Source organism: Amia ocellicauda, unplaced genomic scaffold (assembly GCF_036373705.1).
Source record: "Amia ocellicauda isolate fAmiCal2 unplaced genomic scaffold, fAmiCal2.hap1 HAP1_SCAFFOLD_29, whole genome shotgun sequence".
Taxonomy (NCBI): domain Eukaryota; kingdom Metazoa; phylum Chordata; class Actinopteri; order Amiiformes; family Amiidae; genus Amia; species Amia ocellicauda.
Window position 1 is genome coordinate 1,561,743 of NW_027102854.1, and position 13,122 is coordinate 1,574,864.

General features: G+C 46.0%; 10 non-coding genes and 28 pseudogenes across 10 annotated transcripts; all 38 read right to left on the reverse strand.

The window, feature by feature from the left end:
• Nucleotides 1–78: 78 nt before the first annotated feature.
• On the reverse strand, nt 79–197 carry LOC136728591 (uncharacterized; annotated as a pseudogene).
• Nucleotides 198–411: 214 nt separating this feature from the next.
• On the reverse strand, nt 412–530 carry LOC136728028 (uncharacterized; annotated as a pseudogene).
• Nucleotides 531–746: 216 nt separating this feature from the next.
• LOC136728632 (uncharacterized) lies at nt 747–865 on the reverse strand (annotated as a pseudogene).
• A 220-nt stretch (nt 866–1,085) lies between these two features.
• Nucleotides 1,086–1,204, reverse strand: LOC136727814 (uncharacterized; annotated as a pseudogene).
• A 220-nt stretch (nt 1,205–1,424) lies between these two features.
• LOC136728635 (uncharacterized) lies at nt 1,425–1,543 on the reverse strand (annotated as a pseudogene).
• Nucleotides 1,544–1,764: 221 nt separating this feature from the next.
• Nucleotides 1,765–1,883, reverse strand: LOC136728164 (uncharacterized; annotated as a pseudogene).
• Nucleotides 1,884–2,099: 216 nt separating this feature from the next.
• Nucleotides 2,100–2,217, reverse strand: LOC136728428 (uncharacterized; annotated as a pseudogene).
• Nucleotides 2,218–2,437: 220 nt separating this feature from the next.
• Nucleotides 2,438–2,556, reverse strand: LOC136727944 (uncharacterized; annotated as a pseudogene).
• A 214-nt stretch (nt 2,557–2,770) lies between these two features.
• On the reverse strand, nt 2,771–2,889 carry LOC136728593 (uncharacterized; annotated as a pseudogene).
• A 214-nt stretch (nt 2,890–3,103) lies between these two features.
• LOC136728106 (uncharacterized) lies at nt 3,104–3,222 on the reverse strand (annotated as a pseudogene).
• A 216-nt stretch (nt 3,223–3,438) lies between these two features.
• LOC136728687 (uncharacterized) lies at nt 3,439–3,557 on the reverse strand (annotated as a pseudogene).
• A 220-nt stretch (nt 3,558–3,777) lies between these two features.
• On the reverse strand, nt 3,778–3,896 carry LOC136727932 (uncharacterized; annotated as a pseudogene).
• Nucleotides 3,897–4,116: 220 nt separating this feature from the next.
• On the reverse strand, nt 4,117–4,235 carry LOC136727765 (uncharacterized; annotated as a pseudogene).
• Nucleotides 4,236–4,450: 215 nt separating this feature from the next.
• LOC136728527 (uncharacterized) lies at nt 4,451–4,569 on the reverse strand (annotated as a pseudogene).
• Nucleotides 4,570–4,791: 222 nt separating this feature from the next.
• Nucleotides 4,792–4,910, reverse strand: LOC136728147 (uncharacterized; annotated as a pseudogene).
• Nucleotides 4,911–5,133: 223 nt separating this feature from the next.
• LOC136728570 (uncharacterized) lies at nt 5,134–5,252 on the reverse strand (annotated as a pseudogene).
• Nucleotides 5,253–5,466: 214 nt separating this feature from the next.
• On the reverse strand, nt 5,467–5,585 carry LOC136727850 (uncharacterized; annotated as a pseudogene).
• Nucleotides 5,586–5,795: 210 nt separating this feature from the next.
• On the reverse strand, nt 5,796–5,914 carry LOC136728703 (uncharacterized; annotated as a pseudogene).
• A 216-nt stretch (nt 5,915–6,130) lies between these two features.
• On the reverse strand, nt 6,131–6,249 carry LOC136728343 (5S ribosomal RNA). Its single transcript, XR_010808697.1, has one exon. It is a non-coding gene; the product is annotated as a 5S ribosomal RNA (ribosomal RNA).
• Nucleotides 6,250–6,471: 222 nt separating this feature from the next.
• LOC136728309 (5S ribosomal RNA) lies at nt 6,472–6,590 on the reverse strand. Its single transcript, XR_010808666.1, has one exon. It is a non-coding gene; the product is annotated as a 5S ribosomal RNA (ribosomal RNA).
• Nucleotides 6,591–6,814: 224 nt separating this feature from the next.
• On the reverse strand, nt 6,815–6,933 carry LOC136727988 (uncharacterized; annotated as a pseudogene).
• Nucleotides 6,934–7,143: 210 nt separating this feature from the next.
• LOC136727766 (uncharacterized) lies at nt 7,144–7,262 on the reverse strand (annotated as a pseudogene).
• A 221-nt stretch (nt 7,263–7,483) lies between these two features.
• On the reverse strand, nt 7,484–7,602 carry LOC136728165 (uncharacterized; annotated as a pseudogene).
• Nucleotides 7,603–7,818: 216 nt separating this feature from the next.
• Nucleotides 7,819–7,936, reverse strand: LOC136728429 (uncharacterized; annotated as a pseudogene).
• Nucleotides 7,937–8,156: 220 nt separating this feature from the next.
• LOC136728382 (5S ribosomal RNA) lies at nt 8,157–8,275 on the reverse strand. The gene has a single exon (XR_010808732.1). It is a non-coding gene; the product is annotated as a 5S ribosomal RNA (ribosomal RNA).
• A 221-nt stretch (nt 8,276–8,496) lies between these two features.
• Nucleotides 8,497–8,615, reverse strand: LOC136727875 (uncharacterized; annotated as a pseudogene).
• A 554-nt stretch (nt 8,616–9,169) lies between these two features.
• Nucleotides 9,170–9,287, reverse strand: LOC136728392 (5S ribosomal RNA). Its single transcript, XR_010808741.1, has one exon. It is a non-coding gene; the product is annotated as a 5S ribosomal RNA (ribosomal RNA).
• Nucleotides 9,288–9,496: 209 nt separating this feature from the next.
• Nucleotides 9,497–9,615, reverse strand: LOC136728302 (5S ribosomal RNA). The gene has a single exon (XR_010808659.1). It is a non-coding gene; the product is annotated as a 5S ribosomal RNA (ribosomal RNA).
• A 221-nt stretch (nt 9,616–9,836) lies between these two features.
• LOC136727876 (uncharacterized) lies at nt 9,837–9,955 on the reverse strand (annotated as a pseudogene).
• Nucleotides 9,956–10,175: 220 nt separating this feature from the next.
• LOC136728252 (5S ribosomal RNA) lies at nt 10,176–10,294 on the reverse strand. The gene has a single exon (XR_010808615.1). It is a non-coding gene; the product is annotated as a 5S ribosomal RNA (ribosomal RNA).
• A 224-nt stretch (nt 10,295–10,518) lies between these two features.
• LOC136728263 (5S ribosomal RNA) lies at nt 10,519–10,637 on the reverse strand. Its single transcript, XR_010808625.1, has one exon. It is a non-coding gene; the product is annotated as a 5S ribosomal RNA (ribosomal RNA).
• A 220-nt stretch (nt 10,638–10,857) lies between these two features.
• LOC136728166 (uncharacterized) lies at nt 10,858–10,976 on the reverse strand (annotated as a pseudogene).
• A 215-nt stretch (nt 10,977–11,191) lies between these two features.
• LOC136728269 (5S ribosomal RNA) lies at nt 11,192–11,309 on the reverse strand. The gene has a single exon (XR_010808630.1). It is a non-coding gene; the product is annotated as a 5S ribosomal RNA (ribosomal RNA).
• A 220-nt stretch (nt 11,310–11,529) lies between these two features.
• LOC136728277 (5S ribosomal RNA) lies at nt 11,530–11,648 on the reverse strand. The gene has a single exon (XR_010808638.1). It is a non-coding gene; the product is annotated as a 5S ribosomal RNA (ribosomal RNA).
• A 222-nt stretch (nt 11,649–11,870) lies between these two features.
• Nucleotides 11,871–11,989, reverse strand: LOC136728264 (5S ribosomal RNA). The gene has a single exon (XR_010808626.1). It is a non-coding gene; the product is annotated as a 5S ribosomal RNA (ribosomal RNA).
• Nucleotides 11,990–12,204: 215 nt separating this feature from the next.
• On the reverse strand, nt 12,205–12,323 carry LOC136728169 (uncharacterized; annotated as a pseudogene).
• Nucleotides 12,324–12,537: 214 nt separating this feature from the next.
• Nucleotides 12,538–12,656, reverse strand: LOC136728097 (uncharacterized; annotated as a pseudogene).
• A 212-nt stretch (nt 12,657–12,868) lies between these two features.
• LOC136727879 (uncharacterized) lies at nt 12,869–12,987 on the reverse strand (annotated as a pseudogene).
• Between the last annotated feature and the right edge of the window lie 135 nt (nt 12,988–13,122).

The following is a 13,122-nucleotide window of genomic DNA, read 5'->3' on the forward strand; positions in this document are numbered from 1 at the left end:
ACAATTCTTCAATTATATCTCCTCCAGACTGAAAGAGAGTATTAAGAGCTACGATGAAGTTACACAGGATACGTAAAAAGCTTGCATCACCTGGTATTTCCAGGAGGTCACCCATCCAAGTACTAACCAGGCCCTGGCCCGTTTAGTTTCCAAGGTCTGACGAGATCGGGCGCGTTCAGGACGGTGTGGCCGCAAGCCAAGAGGCCTGGCTGCATGATGTCTCTAAATGGCTGGAGGGTATTGACAGAACTTCCAGCAAAAAAAAATGAAAAAAGAAAAATGGAGGGAAAAATATCAGTGCAGCAAAGGGTGTTAAAAGTAGCCGGGTACGTGTACAATACTTCAATTATATCTCCTCCAGACAGAAAGAGAGTATAAAGAGCTACGATGAAGTTACCCAGGAGACGTAAAAGCTTGCAGCACCAGGTTTTTCTAGGAGGTCTCACATTCAAGTACTGACCAGGTCCTGCCCCGTTTAGCTTCCGAGATCTGATGAGATCGGGCGCATTCAGGACAATGTGTCCGCATGCCAAGAGGCCTGGCTGCATGATGTCTCTTAAAGGCTGGAGGATATTGACGGAACTTCCAGCAAAATAATGAAGAAAAAAGAAAAATGGAGGGAAAAATATAAGTGCAGCAAAGGGTGTTGAAAGTAACCAGGTACGTGTACAATATTTCAATTATATCTCCTCCAGACTGAAAGAGAGTATTAAGAGCTACGATAAAGTTACCCAGCAGACGTAAAAAGCTGGCAGCACCTGGTACTTCCAGGAGGTCTCCCATCCAAGTACTGACCAGGTCCTGCCCCGTTTAGTTTCTGAGATCTGACGAGATCAGGCGCGTTCAGGACGGTGTGGCCACAAGCCGAGACGCCTGGCTGCATGATGTCTCTTAAAGGCTGGCGGGTATTGACGGAATTTCCAGCAAAAAAAAAAAAAAAAAAAATAGAAAAATGGAGGGAAAAATATCAGTGCAGGAAAGGGTGTTGAAAGTAGCCGGGTACGTGTACAATTCTTCAATTATATCTCCTCCAGACTGAAAGAGAGTATTAAGAGCTACGATGAAGTTACCCAGGAGACGTAAAAAGCTTGCAGCACCTGGTATTTCCAGGAGGTCAACAATCCAAGTACTGACCAGGCCCTGCCCCGTTTAGCTTCCGAGATCTGACGAGATTGGGGGCGTTTAGGACGGTGTGGCCGCAAGCCAAGAGGCCTGGCTGCATGATGTCTCTTAAAGGCTGGCGGGTATTGACGGAACTTCTAGCAAAAAAAAAAAAAAAAAAAATAGAAAAATGGAGGGAAAAATATCAGTGCAGGAAAGGGTGTTGAAAGTAGCCGGGTACATGTACAATTCTTCAATTATATCTCCTCCAGACTGAAAGAGAGTATTAAGAGCTACAATGAAGTTACCCAGGAGACGTAAAAAGCTTGCAGCACCTGGTATTTCCAGGAGGTCACCCATCCAAGTACTGAACAGGCCCTGCCCCGTTTATCTTCCGGGATCTGATGAGATCAGTTGCATTCAGGACGGTGTGGCCACAAGCCGAAAGGCCTGGCTGCATGATGTCTCTTAAAGGTTGGCGGGTATTGACGGAACTTCCAGCAAAAAAAAAAAAAAAAAAAAAATAGAAAAATGGAGGGAAAAATATCAGTGCAGGAAAGTGTGTTGAAAGTAGCCGGGTACGTGTACAATTCTTCAATTATATCTCCTGCAGACTGAGAGAGAGTATTAAGAGCTACGATTCAGTTACCCAGGAGACGTAAAAGCTTGCAGCACCTGGTATTTCCAGGAGGTCTCACATTCAAGTACTGACCAGGTCCTGCCCCGTTTAGCTTCCGAGATCTGACGATATCATGCGCATTCAGGACGGTGTGGCCGAAAGCCAAGAGGCCCGGCTGCATGATGTCTCTTTAAGGCTGGCGGGTATTGACGGAACTTCCAGCAAAAAAAAAAAGAAAAAAGAAAAATGGAGGGAAAAATATCAGTGCAGCAAAGGGTTTTGAAAGTAGCCGGGTACGTGTACAATTCTTCAATAATATCTCCTACAGACTGAAAGAGAGTATTAAGAGCTATGATGAAGTTACCCAGGAGACGTAAAAAGCTTGCAGCACCTGGTATTTCCAGGAGGTCACCCATCCAAGTACTGACCAGGCCCTGCCCCGTTAGCTTCCGAGATCTGATTAGATCGGGCGCGTTCAGGACGGTGTGGCCGCAAGCCAAGAGGCCTGGCTGCATGATGTCTCTTAATGACTGGCGGGTATTGACGGAACTTCCAGCAAAAAAAAAAAAAAAAAAAAAAGGAAAATGGAGGGAAAAATATCAGTGCAGCAAAGGCTGTTGAAAGTAGCCGGGTACGTGTACAATAGTTCAATTATATCTCCTCCAGACAGATAGAGAGTATTAAGAGCTACGATGAAGTTTCCCAGGAGACGTAAAAAGCTTGCAGCACCAGGTATTTCCAGGAGGTCTCCCATCCAAGTAGTGACCAGGTCCTGCCCCGTTTAGCTTCCGAGATCTTACGCGATGGGGCGCGTTCAGGACGGTGTGGTTGCAAGCCAAGAGGCCTGGCTGTATGATGTCTCTTAAAGGCTGGAGGGTATTGATGGAACTTCCAGCAAAAAAAAAAAAAAAAGAAAAACGGAGGGAAAAATATCAGTGCAGCAAAGGGTGTTGAAAGTAGCCGGGTACGTGTACAATTCTTCAATTATATCTCCTCCAGACTGAAAGAGAGTATTAAGAGCTACGATGAAGTTACACAGGATACGTAAAAAGCTTGCATCACCTGGTATTTCCAGGAGGTCACCCATCCAAGTACTAACCAGGCCCTGGCCCGTTTAGTTTCCAAGGTCTGACGAGATCGGGCGCGTTCAGGACGGTGTGGCCGCAAGCCAAGAGGCCTGGCTGCATGATGTCTCTAAATGGCTGGAGGGTATTGACAGAACTTCCAGCAAAAAAAAATGAAAAAAGAAAAATGGAGGGAAAAATATCAGTGCAGTAAAGGGTGTTAAAAGTAGCCGGGTACGTGTACAATACTTCAATTATATCTCCTCCAGACAGAAAGAGAGTATAAAGAGCTACGATGAAGTTACCCAGGAGACGTAAAAGCTTGCAGCACCAGGTTTTTCTAGGAGGTCTCACATTCAAGTACTGACCAGGTCCTGCCCCATTTAGCTTCCGAGATCTGATGAGATCGGGCGCATTCAGGACAATGTGTCCGCATGCCAAGAGGCCTGGCTGCATGATGTCTCTTAAAGGCTGGAGGATATTGACGGAACTTCCAGCAAAATAATGAAGAAAAAAGAAAAATGGAGGGAAAAATATCAGTGCAGCAAAGGGTGTTGAAAGTAACCAGGTACGTGTACAATATTTCAATTATATCTCCTCCAGACTGAAAGAGAGTATTAAGAGCTACGATAAAGTTACCCAGCAGACGTAAAAAGCTGGCAGCACCTGGTACTTCCAGGAGGTCTCCCATCCAAGTACTGACCAGGTCCTGCCCCGTTTAGTTTCTGAGATCTGACGAGATCAGGCGCGTTCAGAACGGTGTGGCCACAAGCCGAGACGCCTGGCTGCATGATGTCTCTTAAAGGCTGGCGGGTATTGACGGAATTTCCAGCAAAAAAAAAAAAAAAAAAAATAGAAAAATGGAGGGAAAAATATCAGTGCAGGAAAGGGTGTTGAAAGTAGCCGGGTACGTGTACAATTCTTCAATTATATCTCCTCCAGACTGAAAGAGAGTATTAAGAGCTACGATGAAGTTACCCAGGAGACGTAAAAAGCTTGCAGCACCTGGTATTTCCAGGAGGTCAACATTCCAAGTACTGACCAGGCCCTGCCCCGTTTAGCTTCCGAGATCTGACGAGATTGGGGGCGTTTAGGACGGTGTGGCCGCAAGCCAAGAGGCCTGGCTGAATGATGTCTCTTAAAGGCTGGCGGGTATTGACGGAACTTCTAGCAAAAAAAAAAAAAAAAAAAATAGAAAAATGGAGGGAAAAATATCAGTGCAGGAAAGGGTGTTGAAAGTAGCCGGGTACATGTACAATTCTTCAATTATATCTCCTCCAGACTGAAAGAGAGTATTAAGAGCTACAATGAAGTTACCCAGGAGACGTAAAAAGCTTGCAGCACCTGGTATTTCCAGGAGGTCACCCATCCAAGTACTGAACAGGCCCTGCCCCGTTTATCTTCCGGGATCTGATGAGATCGGTCGCGCTCAGGACGGTGTGGTCGCAAGCAAGAGGCCTGGCTGCATGATGTCTCTTAAAGGCTGGAGGGTATTGACGGAACTTCTAGCAAAATAAAAAAGAAAAAAGAAAAATGGAGGGAAAAATATCACTGCAGCAAAGAGTGGTGAAAGTAGCCGGGTACGTGTACAATACTTCAATTATATCTCCTCCAGACAGAAAGAGAGTATTTAGAGCTACGATGAAGTTACCCAAGTGACGATAAAAGCTTGCAGCACCTGGTATTTCCAGGAGGTCACCCGTCCAAGTACTGACCAGGCCCTGCCCCGTTCAGCTTCCGAGATCTGACAAGATCGGGCGCGTTCAGGACGGTGTGGCCGCAAGCCGAGAGGCCTGGCTGCATGATGTCTCTTAAAGGCTGGCGGGTATTGACGGAACTTCCAGCAAATAAAAAAAAAAAAGAAAAAAAGAAAAACGGAGGGAAAAAAATCAGTGCCGCAAAGGGTGTTGAAAGTAGCCAGGTACGTGTACAATTCTTCAATTAAATCTCCTCCAGACAGAAAGAGAGTATTAAAAGCTACGACGAAGTTCCCCAGGTGACGAAAAAAGCTTGCAGCGCCTGGAATTTCCAGAAGGTCTCACATTCAAGTAATGACCAGGCCCTGCCCAGTTTAGCTTCCGAGAGCTGACGAGATGGGGCGCGTTCAGGACGGTGTGGCCGCAAGCCAAGACGCCTGGCTGCATGATGTCTCTTAAAGGTTGGCGGGTATTGACGGAACTTCCAGCAGAAAAAATAAATAATAATAAAAATAAAAAAATTGATGGAAAAATATCAGTGCAGCAAAGGGTGTTGACAGTAGCTGGGTACGTGTACAATACTTCAATTATATCTCCTCCAGACAGAAAGAGAGTATTAAGAGCTACGGTAAAGTTACCCAGGAGACGTAAAAGCTTGCAGCACCAGGTATTTCCAGGAGGTCTCCCATCCAAGTACTGACCAGGTCCTGCCCCGTTTAGCTTTCAAGATCTTACGAGATCGGGCGCGTTCAGGACGGTGTGGCCACAAGCCGAGAGGCCTGGCTGCATGATGTCTCTTAAAGGTTGGCGGGTATTGACGGAACTTCCAGCAAAAAAAAAAAAAAAAAGAAAAATGGATGGAAAAATATCAGTGCAGCAAAGGATGTTGACAGTAGCTGGGTACGTGTACAATACTTCAATTATATCTACTCCAGACAGATAGAGAGTATTAAGAGCTACGATAAAGTTACCCAGGAGACGTAAAAGCTTGCAGCACGAGGTATTTCCAGGAGGTCTCACATTCATGTACTGACCAGGTCCTGCCCCGTTTAGCTTCCGAGATCTGACGAGATCGGGCGCGTTCAGGATGGTGTGGCCGCAAGCCGAGATGCCTGGCTGCATGATGTCTCTTAAAGGCTGGCGGGTATTGACGGAACTGCCAGCAAAAAAAAAAAAGAAAAATAGAGGGAAATATACCAGTGCAGCAAAGGGTGTTGAAAGTAGCGGGGTACGTGTACAATTCTTCAATTATATCTCCTGGAGACAGAAAGAGAGTATTAAGAGCTACGATGCAGTTACCCAGGAGACGTAAAAAGCTTGCAGCACCTGGTATTTCCAGGAGGTCACACATCCAAGTACTGACCAGGCCCTGCCCCGTTTAGCTTCCGAAATCTGATATGATCGGGCGCGTTCAGGACGGTGTGACTACAAGCCAAGAGGCCTGGCTGCATGATGTCTCTTATTGGTTGGCGGGTATTGACGGAACTTCCAGCAAAAAAAAAAAAAAAAAAGAAAAATGGATGGAAAAATATCAGTGCAGCAAAGGGTGTTGACAGTAGCTGGGTACGTGTACAATACTTCAATTATATCTCCTCCAGACAGATAGAGAGTATTAAGAGCTACGATGAAGTTACCCAGGAGACGTAAACAGCTTGCAGCACCTGGTATTTCTAGGAGGTCTCCCATCCAAGTACTGACCAGGACCTGCCCCGTTTAGCTTCCGAGATCTGATGAGATCAGGCGCATTCAGGACGGTGTGGCCGCAAGCCGAGATGTCTGGCTGCATGATGTCTCTTAAAGGTTGGCGGGTATTGACGGAACTTCCAGCAAAAAGAAAAAAAAAAAAAAAATAGAAAAATGGAGGGAAAAATATCAGTGCAGGAAAGGATGTTGAAAGTAGCCGGGTACGTATACAATTCTTCAATTATATCTCCTGGAGACAGAAAGAGAGTATTAAGAGCTACGATGAAGTTACCCAGGAGACGTAAAAAGCTTGCAGCACCTGGTATTTCTAGGAGGTCTCCCATCCAAGTACTGACCAGGCCCTGCCCCGTTTAGCTTCCGAGATCTGACGAGATCAGGCGCATTCAGGACGGTGTGGCCACAAGCCGAAAGGCCTGGCTGCATGATGTCTCTTAAAGGTTGGCGGGTATTGACGGAACTTCCAGCAAAAAATAAAAAGAAAAAAAGAAAAAAGAAAAATGGATGGAAAAATATCAGTGCAGCAAAGGGTGTTGACAGTAGCTGGATACGTGTACAATACTTCAATTATATCTCCTCCAGACAGAGAGAGAGTATTAAGAGCTACGATAAAGTTACCCAAGTGACGTAAAAGCTTGCAGCATTTGGTATTTCCAGGAGGTCTCACATTCATGTACTGACCAGGTCCTGCCCCGTTTAGCTTCCGAGATCTGACGAGATCGGGCGCGTTCAGGATGGTGTGGCCGCAAGCCGAGATGCCTGGCTGCATGATGTCTCTTAAAGGCTGGCGGGTATTGACGGAACTGCCAGCAAAAAAAAAAAAGAAAAATAGAGGGAAATATACCAGTGCAGCAAAGGGTGTTGAAAGTAGCCGGGTACGTGTACAATTCTTCAATTATATCTCCTGGAGACAGAAAGAGAGTATTAAGAGCTACGATGAAGTTACCCAGGAGACGTAAAAAGCTTGCAGCACCTGGTATTTCTAGGAGGTCTCCCATCCAAGTACTGACCAGACCCGGCCCCGTTCAGCTTCCGAGATCTGACGAGATCAGTTGCATTCAGGACGGTGTGGCCACAAGCCGAAAGGCCTGGCTGCATGATGTCTCTTAAAGGTTGGCGGGTATTGACGGAACTTCCAGCAAAAAAAAAAAAAAAAAAAAAATAGAAAAATGGAGGGAAAAATATCAGTGCAGGAAAGTGTGTTGAAAGTAGCCGGGTACGTGTACAATTCTTCAATTATATCTCCTGCAGACGGAGAGAGAGTATTAAGAGCTACGATTCAGTTACCCAGGAGACGTAAAAGCTTGCAGCACCTGGTATTTCCAGGAGGTCTCACATTCAAGTACTGACCAGGTCCTGCCCCGTTTAGCTTCCGAGATCTGACGATATCATGCGCATTCAGGACGGTGTGGCCGAAAGCCAAGAGGCCCGGCTGCATGATGTCTCTTTAAGGCTGGCGGGTATTGACGGAACTGCCAGCAAAAAAAAAAAGAAAAAAGAAAAATGGAGGGAAAAATATCAGTGCAGCAAAGGGTTTTGAAAGTAGCCGGGTACGTGTACAATTCTTCAATAATATCTCCTACAGACTGAAAGAGAGTATTAAGAGCTATGATGAAGTTACCCAGGAGACGTAAAAAGCTTGCAGCACCTGGTATTTCCAGGAGGTCACCCATCCAAGTACTGACCAGGCCCTGCCCCGTTAGCTTCCGAGATCTGATTAGATCGGGCGCGTTCAGGACGGTGTGGCCGCAAGCCAAAAGGCCTGGCTGCATGATGTCTCTTAATGACTGGCGGGTATTGACGGAACTTCCAGCAAAAAAAAAAAAAAAAAAAAATGGAAAATGGAGGGAAAAATATCAGTGCAGCAAAGGCTGTTGAAAGTAGCCGGGTACGTGTACAATAGTTCAATTATATCTCCTCCAGACAGATAGAGAGTATTAAGAGCTACGATGAAGTTTCCCAGGAGACGTAAAAAGCTTGCAGCACCAGGTATTTCCAGGAGGTCTCCCATCCAAGTACTGACCAGGTCCTGCCCCGTTTAGCTTCCGAGATCTTACGCGATCGGGCACATTCAGGACGGTGTGGCCGCAAGCCGAGAGGCCTGGCTGCATGATGTCTCTTAAAGGTTGGCGGGTATTGACGGAACTTCCAGCAAAAAGAAAAAAAAAAAAAAAAAAGAAAAATGGATGGAAAAATATCAGTGCAGCAAAGGGTGTTGACAGTAGCTGGGTACGTGTACAATACTTCAATTATATCTCCTCCAGACAGATAGAGAGTATTAAGAGCTACGATAAAGTTACCCAGGAGACGTAAAAGCTAGCAGCACCAGGTACTTCCAGGAGGTCTCACATTCATGTACTGACCAGGTCCTGCCCCGTTTAGCTTCCGAGATCTGACGAGATCGGGCGCGTTCAGGACGGTGTGGCCACAAGCCGAAAGGCCTGGCTGCATGATGTCTCTTAAAGGTTGGCGGGTATTGACGGAACTTCCAGCAAAAAAAAAAAAAAAAAAAATAGAAAAATGGAGGGAAAAATTTCAGTGCAGGAAAGGGTGTTGAAAGTAGCCGGGTACGTGTACAATTCTTCAATTATATCTCCTGCAGACTGAGAGAGAGTATTAAGAGCTACGATAAAGTTACCCAGGAGACGTAAAAGCTTGCAGCACCTGGTATATCCAGGAGGTCTCACATTCAAGTACTGACCAGGTCCTGCCCCGTTTAGCTTCCGAGATCTGACGATATCATGCGCATTCAGGACGGTGTGGCCGAAAGCCAAGAGGCCCGGCTGCATGATGTCTCTTTAAGGCTGGCGGGTATTGACGGAACTTCCAGCAAAAAAAAAAAGAAAAAAGAAAAATGGAGGGAAAAATATCAATGCAGCAAAGGGTTTTGAAAGTAGCCGGGTACGTGTACAATTCTTCAATAATATCTCCTACAGACTGAAAGAGAGTATTAAGAGCTATGATGAAGTTACCCAGGAGACGTAAAAAGCTTGCAGCACCTGGTATTTCCAGGAGGTCACCCATCCAAGTACTGACCAGGCCCTGCCCCGTTAGCTTCCGAGATCTGATAAGATCGGGCGCGTTCAGGACGGTGTGGCCGCAAGCCAAGAGGCCTGGCTGCATGATGTCTCTTAAAGACTGGCGGGTATTGACGGAACTTCCAGCAAAAAAAAAATGGAAAATGGAGGGAAAAATATCAGTGCAGCAAAGGCTGTTGAAAGTAGCCGGGTACGTGTACAATACTTCAATTATATCTCCTCCAGACAGATAGAGAGTATTAAGAGCTACGATGAAGTTTCCAAGGAGACGTAAAAAGCTTGCAGCACCAGGTATTTCCAGGAGGTCTCCCATCCAAGTACTGACCAGGTCCTGCCCCGTTTAGCTTCCGAGATCTTACGCGATCGGGCGCATTCAGGACGGTGTGGCCGCAAGCCGAGAGGCCTGGCTGCATGATGTCTCTTAAAGGTTGGCGGGTATTGACGGAACTTCCAGCAAAAAGAATAAAAAAAAAAAAAAAGAAAAATGGATGGAAAAATATCAGTGCAGCAAAGGGTGTTGATAGTAGCTGGGTACGTGTACAATACTTCAATTATATCTCCTCCAGACAGATAGAGAGTATTAAGAGCTACGATAAAGTTACCCAGGAGACGTAAAAGCTAGCAGCACCAGGTACTTCCAGGAGGTCTCACATTCATGTACTGACCAGGTCCTGCCCCGTTTAGCTTCCGAGATCTGACGAGATCGGGCGCGTTCAGGACGGTGTGGCCACAAGCCGAAAGGCCTGGCTGCATGATGTCTCTTAAAGGTTGGCGGGTATTGACGGAACTTCCAGCAAAAAAAAAAAAAAAAAAAATAGAAAAATGGAGGGAAAAATATCAGTGCAGGAAAGGGTGTTGAAAGTAGCCGGGTACGTGTACAATTCTTCAATTATATCTCCTGGAGACAGAAAGAGAGTATTAAGAGCTACGATGAAGTTACCCAGGAGACGTAAAAAGCTTGCAGCACCTGGTATTTCTAGGAGGTCTCCCATCCAAGTACTGACCAGGCCCTGCCCCGTTTAGCTTCCGAGATCTGACGAGATCGGGCGCATTCAGGACGGTGTGGCCACAAGCCGAAAGGCCTGGCTGCATGATGTCTCTTAAAGGTTGGCGGGTATTGACGGAACTTCCAGCAAAAAATAGAAAGAAAAAAAGAAAAAAGAAAAATGGATGGAAAAATATCAGTGCAGCAAAGGGTGTTGACAGTAGCTGGATACGTGTACAATACTTCAATTATATCTCCTCCAGACAGATAGAGAGTATTAAGAGCTACGATAAAGTTACCCAGGAGACGTAAAAGCTTGCAGCACTAGGTATTTCCAGGAGGTCTCCCATCCAAGTACTGACCAGGCCCTGCCCCGTTTAGCTTCCGAGATCTGACGAGATCGGGCGCATTCAGGACGGTGTGGCCGCAAGCCGAAAGGCCTGGCTGCATGATGTCTCTTAAAAGTTGGCGGGTATTGACGGAACTTCCAGCAAAAAAAAAAAAAAAAAAAAATAGAAAAATGGAGGGAAAAATATCAGTGCAGGAAAGGGTGTTGAAAGTAGCCGGGTACGTGTACAATTCTTCAATTATATCTCCTGCAGACTGAAAGAGAGTATTAAGAGCTACGATAAAGTTACCCAGGAGACGTAAAAGCTTGCAGCACCTGGTATTTCCAGGAGGTCTCACATTCAAGTACTGACCAGGTCCTGCCCCGTTTAGCTTCCGAGATCTGACGATATCATGCGCATTCAGGACGGTGTGGCCGAAAGCCGAGAGGACCGGCTGCATGATGTCTCTTTAAGGCTGGCGGGTATTGACGGAACTTCCAGCAAAAAAAAAAGAAAAAAGAAAAATGGAGGGAAAAATATCAGTGCAGCAAAGGGTTTTGAAAGTAGCCGGGTACGTGTACAATTCTTCAATAATATCTCCTACAGACTGAAAGAGAGTATTAAGAGTTATGATGAAGTTACCCAGGAGACGTAAAAAACTTGCAGCACCTGGTATTTCCAGGAGGTCACCCATCCAAGTACTGACCAGGCCCTGCCCCGTTAGCTTCCGAGATCTGATGAGATCGGGTGCGTTCAGGACGGTGTGGCCGCAAGCCAAGAGGCCTGGCTGCATGATGTCTCTTAAAGGCTGGCGGGTATTGACGGAACTTCCAGAAAAAAAAAAAAAAAAAAAAAATGGAAAATGGAGGGAAAAATATCAGTGCAGCAAAGGCTGTTGAAAGTAGCCGGGTACGTGTACAATACTTCAATTATATCTCCTCCAGACAGATAGAGAGTATTAAGAGCTACGATGAAGTTTCCCAGGAGACGTAAAAAGCTTGCAGCACCAGGTATTTCCAGTAGGTCTCCCATTCAAGTACTGACCAGGTCCTGCCCCGTTTAGCTTCCGAGATCTGATGAGATCGGGCGCGTTCAGGACGGTGTGGCCGCAAGCCGAGATGTCTGGCTGCATGATGTCTCTTAAAGGTTGGCGGGTATTGACGGAACTTCCAGCAAAAAAAAAAAAAAAAAAAAAATAGAAAAATGGAGGGAAAAATATCAGTGCAGGAAAGGGTGTTGAAAGTAGCCGGGTACGTGTACAATTCTTCAATTATATCTCCTGGAGACAGAAAGAGAGTATTAAGAGCTACGATGAAGTTACCCAGGAGACGTAAAAGGCTTGCAGCACCTGGTATTTCTAGGAGGTCTCCCATCCAAGTACTGACCAGGCCCTGCCCCGTTTAGCTTCCGAGATCTGATGAGATCGGGTGCATTCAGGACAGTGTGGCCGCAATCCAAGAGGCCTGGCTGCATGATGTCTCTTAAAGGTTGGCGGGTATTGACTGAACTTCCAGCAAAAAAAAAAAAAAAAAAGAAAAATGGATGGAAAAATATCAGTGCAGCAAAGGGTGTTTACAGTAGCTGGGTACGTGTACAATACTTCAATTATATCTCCTCCAGACAGATAGAGAGTATTAAGAGCTACGATAAAGTTACCCAGGAGACGTAAAAGCTTGCAGCACTAGGTATTTCCAGGAGGTCTCACATTCATGTACTGACCAGGTCCTGCCTCGTTTAGCTTCCGAGATCTCACGAGATCAAGCGCGTTCAGGATGGTGTGGCCGCAAGCCGAGAGGACCGGCTGCATGATGTCTCTTTAAGGCTGGCGGGTATTGACGGAACTTCCAGCAAAAAAAAAAGAAAAAAGAAAAATGGAGGGAAAAATATCAGTGCAGCAAAGGGTTTTGAAAGTAGCCGGGTACGTGTACAATTCTTCAATTATATCTCCTCCAGACAGATAGAGAGTATTAAGAGCTACGATAAAGTTACCTAGGAGACGTAAAAGCTTGCAGCACCAGGTATTTCCAGGAGGTCTCACATTCATGTACCGACCAGGTACTGCCCCGTTTAGCTTCCAAGATCTGACGAGATCGGGCGAGTTCAGGATGTCGTGGCCGCAAGCCGAGACGCCTGGCTGCATGATGTCTCTTAAAGGCTGGCGGGTATTGACGGAATTTCCAGCAAAAAAAAAAAATAGAAAAATGGAGGGAAAAATATCAGTGCAGGAAAGGGTGTTGAAAGTAGCCGGGTACGTGTACAATTCTTCAATTATATCTCCTGGAGACAGAAAGAGAGTATTAAGAGCTACGATGAAGTTACCCAGGAGACGTAAAAAGCTTGCAGCACCTGGTATTTCTAGGAGGTCAGCCATCCAAGTACTGACCAGGCCCTGCCCCGTTTAGCTTCCGAGATCTGATGAGATCTTGCGTCTTCAGGATGGTGTGGCCTCAAGCCAAGAGGCCTGGCTGCATGATGTCTCTTAAAGGCTGGAGGGTATTGATGGAACTTCCAGCAAAAAACAAAAGAAAAAAGAAAAATGGAGGGAAAAATATCAGTGCAGCAAAGCGTGTTGAAGGTAGCCGGGTACG